Below are 10,040 nucleotides of genomic sequence, written 5' to 3' on the forward strand. Positions count from 1 at the left end.
GACGGTCAAGCTCTGCAACCAGCCTTATTGCTATTAGCAGTATTATTTCCAGTGTGCGAAAGTGATGGCGCTAGACGACATATAGCGCTGTCACTTTCCAATATTGCTTTATGATATCGTGGTACAGGCATCTTTGCATATAGAAGACACGTTGACATCAATGTATATCGGACAATGTGAAGCAATGGTGAAGAATAAGAATAGATTTTTGAATTTTTATTAAGCTCGAAACTTTTACCTTAAAATTGTATTTACACATATCTGAATGGTTTACTGCCAATAATTTATTATTAAATGCCAAAAAACCACTTGTGTTGAATTTTTACTTCCTGACGTAAAAAAGTTGAACAGAGATATTACCTTGAACGGGGAGGTATTGCATCCTACTGAGTCTACTGTATTTCTAGGGTTAACATTGGACGAGAAACTACAGTGGGGAGCCCATGTCAACACCGCTGCAGCTAAGCTCAGTTCAGCAGCATATGCAGTCCGAAAAATAAGGCATCTCACCGATGAAGATACGGCTAGATTGGTTTATTTCAGCTACTTTCATAGCATTATGTTCTATGGAATTCTACTGTGGGGCAGGGCTGCAGATATAGAAACTATATTTATCTTACAGAAAAGAGCCATTCGCTCTGTATATGTATAATTTACGTGCTCGGGACTCACTAAGAGATCATTTTAAGAATACTGGTATCCTTACTGTACCATCACAGTATATATTTAATAATATTTTGCATGTACACAAAAGCTCCGACTTACACACAAGAGTAGGAGATAGACACGATTATGGCACAAGGAACAGGAATAGAATTGAAATGCCATTTTTCCGATTAGCTTAAGTTAAAAATTCATTTATGGGTCAAGGTATACGCTTTTACAATAGAATTCCTCACAATATTAAAGAGTTTAGTAGTTCTAAATTTAAATCTTATATAAAAAATGTACTAGTTCAGAGAGCGTACTATACTGTAGTACGCTCTCTGAACTAGTACATTTTCAGGAATATATGGACGATAAAAACCCATGGAGGGTTGTCGCGTAAAAACCACAGGACAGTTCTTTGGCATATTATATATAGTAGTTAGATATAAGTTTCATATATTCTAATATTGACATGATGTTAAAAGAGCAACTATGGAGTTTCTTGCCGATTCTTCTCCATAGATACTGCTTTCCGAATCGGTGGTAAATGTTAAAAATACTTACCTATGTAATGACGATTCGAAAGTACTAAATAGTAGTCTAATTGAATAAATGAATGTTTGAGTTTGAGTTTGAGTATACTTATACACAATGAACACCTTGATAAGATTTTTAAAACATTTCCACTGTTTAAAAATTAAAACAAGGTTTTCATTTGGCAAGTAAGGAGGTGGAATGAAATATTTCGTCATTTGCAGCCGAACAATACGGCAAACATCTCGTCACGTCATAGAAGCTACTTCTAATTATTTATTTTATTGTATTCATTTGTTAAGTTTCTTCTTTAAACAAACCTTTTTTTTAAGTGGGGAAATCTTCCAAAGATACCCACCGATTTATGTGTTCCATCCTTATCAAGGGGAGTGCTAACCGTCTCTCCTTTCAATAGACATGCTACAGTCAAAACCCTGAACCAGTCAATATCCTTATTGACGGTTATTAACGTTATTGACTAAGGGCGTCGGTTAATATCCTTATTGACTGGTTTTATCTGATAAAATCAGTTAATAAGGATATTGACCGGCACCCTTAGTCAATATCCTTATTAACTGATTTAAAGAGCAGACATTCAGTCAATATATAGGTTTGAATAGATTTTAACACTTAAATCTTTCTGTAATGGGCAAGTAAAACTCGCTATTGTTTTACTTGCCCATTACAGAAAGATTTAAGTGTCAAATTCGACCCAGTAGGTAGGTTAGGTTAGGTTTGAACTGCGACCCTCACGCACGAGCCGAGCGAGCGAAGCGAGCGTGCCGCGGCAGCGGCCGGCGAGTGCCAGAACCGACTCGCTATTGTTTTACTTGCCCATTACAGAAAGATTTAAGTGTTTAAATCTATTCAAACCTATATATTGACTGAATGTCTGCTCTTTAAATCAGTTAATAAGGATATTGACTAAGGGTGCCGGTCAATATCCTTATTAACTGATTTTATCAGACAAAACCAGTCAATAAGGATATTAACCGACGCCCTTAGTCAATAACGTTAATGACCGGTCAATAAGGATATTGACTGGTTCAGGGTTTTGACTGTAACACATGCTACAACAAACCTGCGTCATCAGTCAGTCTTATCAGTGACTAGCTGTGCTCCGCGGTTTTGCCCGTAGTGCTCCGCTCCTGTTGATCTTAGCATGATGATATACAGCCAAACACAGTTACCAAATAATATAGCCTTCTTCGATAAATGAAAATGAATAATAAAATCGGACCAATTGTTCCCGAGATTAGCGCGTTCAAACAAACAAACTCTTCAGCTTTATAATATTAGTATAAAGTTCTTGATATCAAAATTCAAAATGTAAACTGATATTAAATTAAAAGCAACCTACGATGTGAAATAGACTATCCTCAAGTTCAATAACCCCTTCACAAAGTGACCTTGAACGAAACGCTACCTTAAATATGAATTTCAGTACAATATCTTAAGTTAATTCAATCTACTATATTACGTTTAAAATTATAATCGTTTGTATTCAACGAAGTGCGAAATTAACCGCTCTACTTAAGTACTCGTCTTGAGAACAAGTCGTTATAGTAATTAATTCTCATATTTTTTATGCTCTTTAATTTTCCTACTCAGAGGTAAAGTGGTTTTATGATAAAACACTCGAAAATATCATCTTCAAGAATAAATATAGTAGTGCAATTTGACAATAGTGATCCAATACCAATTTTTTCGTCCAAAACAAGTGTAATTTTTCAGGATTTATCGGGTTATAAATAGTCTGTTTTCCTCTAACTCCTAAATCGTAAACATATTTTGCACACCACATTGTACACCACTGAATAGTGGCTAACGGTTCAACTAATTATTAATTTTTTGAATTTATCTGATTAAGATTAGAATAGATTAGGATAAATTTTAAAATCATACAAAAACCTGCTAGTTTTGTTTAAAAAGAACTCTTAATTAGACTATAAACTGTAGGTACCCTATATCAGCCTTACATTTAATAATTAAATTTATTTACAAACCTTCTAACCAATTCTAACAAACATTATCAATATAATATCATCATTCGTCATTTCTTAACTTACTAATTGTAAATCATAACAACTTCAATATTTCTTATGATTTAACTAATTTTACAAGTACATAAAAGGTTGCTCAAGACCTCGGCTAATTCGTACACCAATTAATATTCGCAAAGTGCAACCGTACTAACTCAAGTTGCGGCCATGTTTTATGAGAAGTAATTAAATTCATTGCTGGGATGCTATCAGCTTTTATACCTCCCCTTTTTATTCTGCCATTCATTGAAACCGTAAATTAAGCGAAGGTTAAAGAAACTTTTGGTATTAAAAATTGTAGATTTTTGTTTGTTTTTATGTGATTTTGGAAGAATTAAAGATTAGCTCTATATGTAGTCGTAATAATTTGTCTCAATATCAAACAATAAATAGTTTAATGGTTCACTTCCATTGCTTTCTGTACTTACCTTCTCGTCTATGTATGTTTAAGATACTAAGGGCTGAGTTTTCAATCCTTGGTTAAAACTTATCCGTTCAAAAGTATTACAGAACAAACTGCCAAAATACGGTTAAGCCACACATTTTTGAAATGGTTGTACAATACGATATTCGACGATTAATTTTTAATTGAAAAATCGGCCCTTAGTAATTTAACTACTTAATATGACATTTGTAATTATTTAATTACATGCAAGCTGTAAATGACATAACTTCCTGCAAAAAACTCTGGTACGAGTGCACCTATCTACATTTTTGTAACTTAACAACTAATGTATTATTCTAACTATATCATCTCGCGTAACACGTTCAAATAACAATCAGTTACCATATTATATTACGTCTATCTTCAATACAAAATCAATATAAATATATACAAAAACATCTTTACAAAACCTGACTTCACGTATATCAAATCCAGCATGAAGCTCGCTAGAAATCTATTCGTCTCACTCCAATAAACTCTCTTCTAACATAGTATTATCCACACAAAAGCTCTAAGCTCCCAACACTTACTATATAAAGATCGACACAAACCTTTAACAAACGAACCAAAAATATTCCAATGAGATTCACTATTATATTCTATCAAAACATCGGGATTGACGATAAAGGGAACCCTTATCAAATGATAATACTGTCTGCTAAGGAAATATGTTTCTTGTAAAAATGCTATTTTAATTTCTGTATTTATAAGGTATTTATGGAGGATTGTTCGGCTAATGTTCAAATGTTGATATTTTGCAGACTTTTTGGAATATCGTAAATTATAATGAAAAGCCAAATGAGTGTCATCAGTACATAGTATAAAACAAAGACGCTCTCACCGCGTCCGTCCACATGAAATTCAAATTCAAATTCAAATTGTTTTTATTTGCTGAATGTAGTTACATAGCTGAGGTACAAATTTTATAGGTTCTTAGACATTCTGCTCGTAGTTGAGCGTGCAAATATCTTAAATTATAAATTACATTATACAATATTACGTCACACAACACTAGTTCTCAATAGGTACATTGCGAAATTATTATAGTAATAAAATGATTATAAATAAATATTATGTCAATTATGATGTCAAATTCAAATTGTTTTAATTGTTTTCATGTCCCTAAGGGCGGCCGTACACGGACCGCTCGAGCAGTTAACGGCTGAGCGCCGTACACGGACGGCTCGAGCGGTCGGCGTCAACTGCTCGAGCCATCGGTTGTTGACCGCTCGAGCCGTCGCTATCAACCGCTCGAGCGGTTGATTTTTTTGACTAGTCAAGTCATTGGTTTTCAGGGGAGGAGCGAGCCGTCGACGGCTCTAGCGCAGTCAACGGCTCGAGCAGTCAGTGTATGCCTCACGACCGCTCGCAAGCCGTCAACGGCACGGTGGAATTTCGTCATGCAGTTGACGGCTTGAAGCGGTCGCAACGGCTCGAGCCGTCACGTGTACGGCGGTGAATGAATGCCTATAGTTCACCGCGCGGTCGCGGCTTCAAGCGGTCGGTCTCAACTGCTTGAAGCGGTCCGTGTACGGCCGCCCTTAGTATGCTTAATCTTTAAAAATACGTAGGTGTGTATACTTTATTAGGTTTTAGATAACGCGGGCGAAGCCTCGGGTGGAAAGTTAGTTTATTAATTGCTAAGAATTTCAGGTTAAAACACGTTAATAGATATTAATAAATGAACTTTTTTATGAACAATCCTATAGGCTACATTTTTGCGTTCGACAGGAGTTGTCGAGTCAGCGGTAAATAAATTTACAATAAACTGAAATTTGTATTTGTTCTCATTTTAGGGTTCAGGTTCATTATATTTTACTAGATTAAAGTTAGTACATTTACAATTATTGTTACCTATCTAAGTCATATTGTTTGATAGGATTCCCGGACTATTTTTAAAAGTCCGGTTGGTTCAAGTTTGTTGTTTTTTCTGATAAATAATATCGAAAGCTATTTTAAAGCTATATAAATAAGGCTGCAAATATTCAATAATAATAACCGTTATTCACCTGTCACCGCCATTTTGAATAAAAAAAGGTCCCTCAGAAGATTAAAACCAAAACAATTTGTAACAGAAAAGCGTAGCGAAAATATTCAATGTTGATTCTGTTTGTTTATGACACCTTGTAACAATTAATTTTGGGCTTAATCTGACGTTTATTAATAGCTATTCGGTTTCCTGTCGCCCTGGTCAAAGCGATGAATCGTAGTCTCTCGTTTATTCAATAAATATGTTTTATAGATTACGTGTGACCCGCCCTGGCTTAGCATTGATCACTGGAAATATGAGAACCAGTCAGTTCATTCGAAATAATATTACATATATTTATTTATAAAAGAAAATATGAATGAAAATAATTTCTTGTAATGTACCTATCTAATCATCAGGCAACACTTTAGGGCTACTCGGCTTAACTTCAACTCTACACCTTGGTTAAACACGGAACGTTAAAATTTATATGATTATAACGGTAACTCCCAAATCTTGGTCAATTTGAAAAATATGTATTAAGTAAAATAAGGAAAGTCGCACTCAATGTGATGATTAATGCACCCTGAAATCTTTCTATATTCGTCAATTGGGTGAAAAGTTTAAAAAATAAGTACAATAAAACATAACCAAATAAATCGGTGTATAAACAGTATGCAAATTTAAAAATACTCCCATATTGCGAACAGATACTCTGAATTATTTTTATGATAAACGTGTCTCGCTACAAAACTTTTCAAATACCTACTTCATACGAAGCGCTTATATGAAAGAAACTGCATCTGATTCCGAAGACATATTTCATAGTTTATTGGATTCAAACATTCTCGATACAATTTCAAGGAAATCTATACTTTTATACTAATATTATAAAGAGGAAAAGTTTGTAATTATGTATGTATGTATGTATGGTTTTCAACTTTTCACGCATAAACCTCTCAACCGATTTTGATGAATTTTGGCACAGACAATCTTTAGAGTTTAGACCCTGAAAAAGAACATTTTATTGCGAAATATGTACCACGGGCGAAGCCAGGGTGGACCGCTAGTTTTTTATAAAATTATAAATACTAGATATTTATCACGATATTTGAAAGCTGATTACTACTAGAACATAACTACGAAACCTTGTTTAAAAAATTATTAGAACATGAATCAAATTATTTACAAGTAAAACATATGAAAATGCCGCATTACATAATGTTTATAAATCACAATATACGTAAAAACAGCACAAAAATAGCGAAAATATTAACTTTTATCCAGCTCACACGTAAACGAAATAGGAGCATTAAAAATGCAACTCCTATTTAGATAAAGTTCAAACGGGTACAGTTTTTCCCCAATGTACGCGTAACTATGCAAATTGTTGCTGGAAACATATCGACTTGTTAATCTATAGTACACAAGCTTCACACGAAGCTTCGAAAATTATTAGGAAGTAAAATTATCATCCCCGATGCGTGTAAAATCTGTACGAAATCCCGTGAAGTCGATACCTAATGGGTAAAAATTATAATTAATCTAGAAATAGAAAACAAATCGAACCCACTTATTTATATATCGCTAATAAACGCAAAGTAACCATATACATTTTTAATTAACAATAAGCGGAAACACATGATCAAAGAAATTTCATTTAATATCAAACAGAACCCCAATTAAGACTACATAAAATTGAAAATTCCTCAACACGGAAGCCTACGGAATCCATTTAAGTATTTGTACAAATATAATAACCGTTTGAACCGTTTTAATTCCCTCGGGTCTCGCGATTTTTCAAAGCGTGCACGAAATAAAAACTTGTATGAGGGTAGTCGGAACACGTTTCCTGTGAATTACGATGTGGCTGTGTAGCGGAACTGAAGAAACACGGTCAGGCGCGAAACGGCCTCAGATGTGTATCGTATATACTGGCTTTGTTCTTGTTTTATTTGCTGTTAGTCTAATGTCTTAAATGTTGATATTACAAAATAATCAACAACCTACTTATGATCCTGAAGTAATGGTATACAGATAAATCTTAATATATATAAATCTCGTGTCACAATGTTTGTCCTCAATGGACTCCTAAACCACTTAACCGATTATAATAAAATTCGCACACCACGTGCAGTTCGATCTTACTTGAGAGATAGGATAGTTTAAATCTCAAATCGTTTTAGAGAAAGCGGGCGAAGCCGGGGGCGGTATGCTAGTTATGATATATTTTTGTTATTGTTAGTTATAATACAATTAGCTGTCCCGGCAAACGGTGTACTGCCCTACTCTTATTACTTAGATGCATGAAAAAAAGACGTTGGTTGAATCTCAGATCTACCCAATAGGCAGAAAAAAATTGTTAAATGCAATTCGTTAAATAAAGAGGTACAAATAAGTATGGCTAATACCACAGATTACTAAATGGTTGCTACCTATACTGTCAAGAGATAACACAAAGCCGCGGGCGACAGTATGCAACAAATGCACAATATGCAATCCAACAATTTTTGCACTCTCATCAGTGTTTGATTCCCAGAGTCAGGAACGTCTAATTAATGCACACGTTTCGTGAAATATATTCACAGACAAAGGCGGCAAACAAAATGTCACCCGAACTTGAGACTAATTAAATAATAGACTCTAAGTACAACGACATAAAACTGAAACAGCGCGAGCCGGGACTGTTAAGTTTTAATTTTCAGTATTCATTAAGCTCTGTGCTTATTTAACAAACGCAAAGATAAACTGGATGGTGCCTTACGCTGTAAAATTATAGCTGTAATATTACTTGTGTCCGGAAGCGTGGAGACTGCTTTTGTGCCTGCTCTACATTCTCGCTGGAATTATGAGAACGTGCATTCGCGGATGATCTAGAACGAACTTTAATTGCACCTCCTTGATTGAAAATACATACAATATCCATCTTATATATAAAAATGAATCGCAAAATGTGTTGGCAAGCGCATAACTCGAGAACGGCTGAAATGATTTCGATAATTCTTTTTTTTTATATTTCTTGAAGTACGAGGATGGATCTTATGTAGAGAAAACGTAAACATGTACCACGGGCGAAGCCGGGGCGGACCGCTAGTACAATATATAAATACTAGGGCTATACGAATGACTCTAGGATTTTTTTAAGTATTGCTTCATAAGCTATGCAGTAGTTTACTACTAGCTGTATTTGTTTTTTGCGAATATGCAGCGATGTCATGAAAACAACTTGTGTTGTTTCTGTATGTGTATCATAGCATAAGTAATATTTATGTGTAATTTATATTATGAGCTAATGATGTTGATGTATGTATAAGGAAATCAACAATAAAAATAGGGGTAGTATGACAATTCCCTCAGCTTTCATTATCACCGAGTTCTCAACGAGAGTGTAACCCAGCCCTAACCACGGCGATTCACTACAGCGTCATGTTGAATTATGGCAAATTTTCGAGCTCAGGGAATCACATCTCGCGATATAAATGCGGGATGCATTCAAATATACGCTACGGATTGCGGCGATAATAAACCTTGCCTTGTGTTTTTATTTACAAGAACTTGTGTTAATATTGCCCTTGTTATATAAGAGCCTGTGATAAGAGCAATAAGTAAGGAGGTGTTATAAGTTTTATAGTTATGAAGTCTGAAGGATTTTAATCTTGTTTATAAGGTTGTGAATGGCAAATGGGTTCTTGAGTTGTTATCTAATTAATCTTTTATTAAATTGTGTATGACTTATCTATGCTTAATCTATACTAATATTATAAAGCTGAAGAGTTTGTTTGATTGTTTGTTTGTTTGTTTGAACGCGCTAATCTCGGGAACTACTGGTCCGATTTGAAAAATTCTTTCGGTGTTAGATAGCCCATTCATTGAGGAAGGCTATAGGCTATATATCATCACGCTAAGACCAACAGGAGCGGAACCACGCGGGTGAAACCGCGGAGCGCAGCTAGTGTCAGCTTCATTAGGACAGCTTTGCTCATGGTAGCCGAGAAACAGCTATTATGTTCCTGCAGGTACATATATGCAGGTTACAAATTTAAGCTTCTTTTTCCCTTTTTAATTCCTTGTACAGGTGCAGTGTTTGCATGAAAAAATATCAAATACGTGTTTTTATCTAAACAGACTAGGGTTGCTTGATTTAAGTAAGTAAAGGTTAAGAGGATAGGATGAGATTTTTTTTTATTTTTAAGCTATTGCATAGCTTCTATCGCGGGCCTCGAGCGCGGAGACCGAATCAAGAAATTCCGTAACGAAAAAACCTCACGCTCCCCACTCTGACGGGCGGAGGTGTGGCTTGAAGGCATAGCATGCAATACTCATTACTCAATAGTCTTACCGCGGCAGTCCCAAGTGCCACACGTATTTTTGTTATCAAGCGTTTAGGATAGGGAATGTTAGA

The 10,040-nt window shown here is 35.0% G+C and overlaps 1 non-coding gene across 1 annotated transcript; it reads right to left on the reverse strand.

Annotated features, from left to right (window-relative positions):
• Positions 1 to 1,528: 1,528 nt before the first annotated feature.
• On the reverse strand, positions 1,529 to 1,601 carry LOC123695916. The gene has a single exon (XR_006752012.1). It is a non-coding gene; the product is annotated as a U6atac minor spliceosomal RNA (small nuclear RNA).
• Between the last annotated feature and the right edge of the window lie 8,439 nt (positions 1,602 to 10,040).

This window comes from Colias croceus, chromosome 11 (genome assembly GCF_905220415.1).
Source record: "Colias croceus chromosome 11, ilColCroc2.1".
Classification (NCBI taxonomy): Eukaryota; Metazoa; Arthropoda; class Insecta; order Lepidoptera; family Pieridae; genus Colias; species Colias croceus.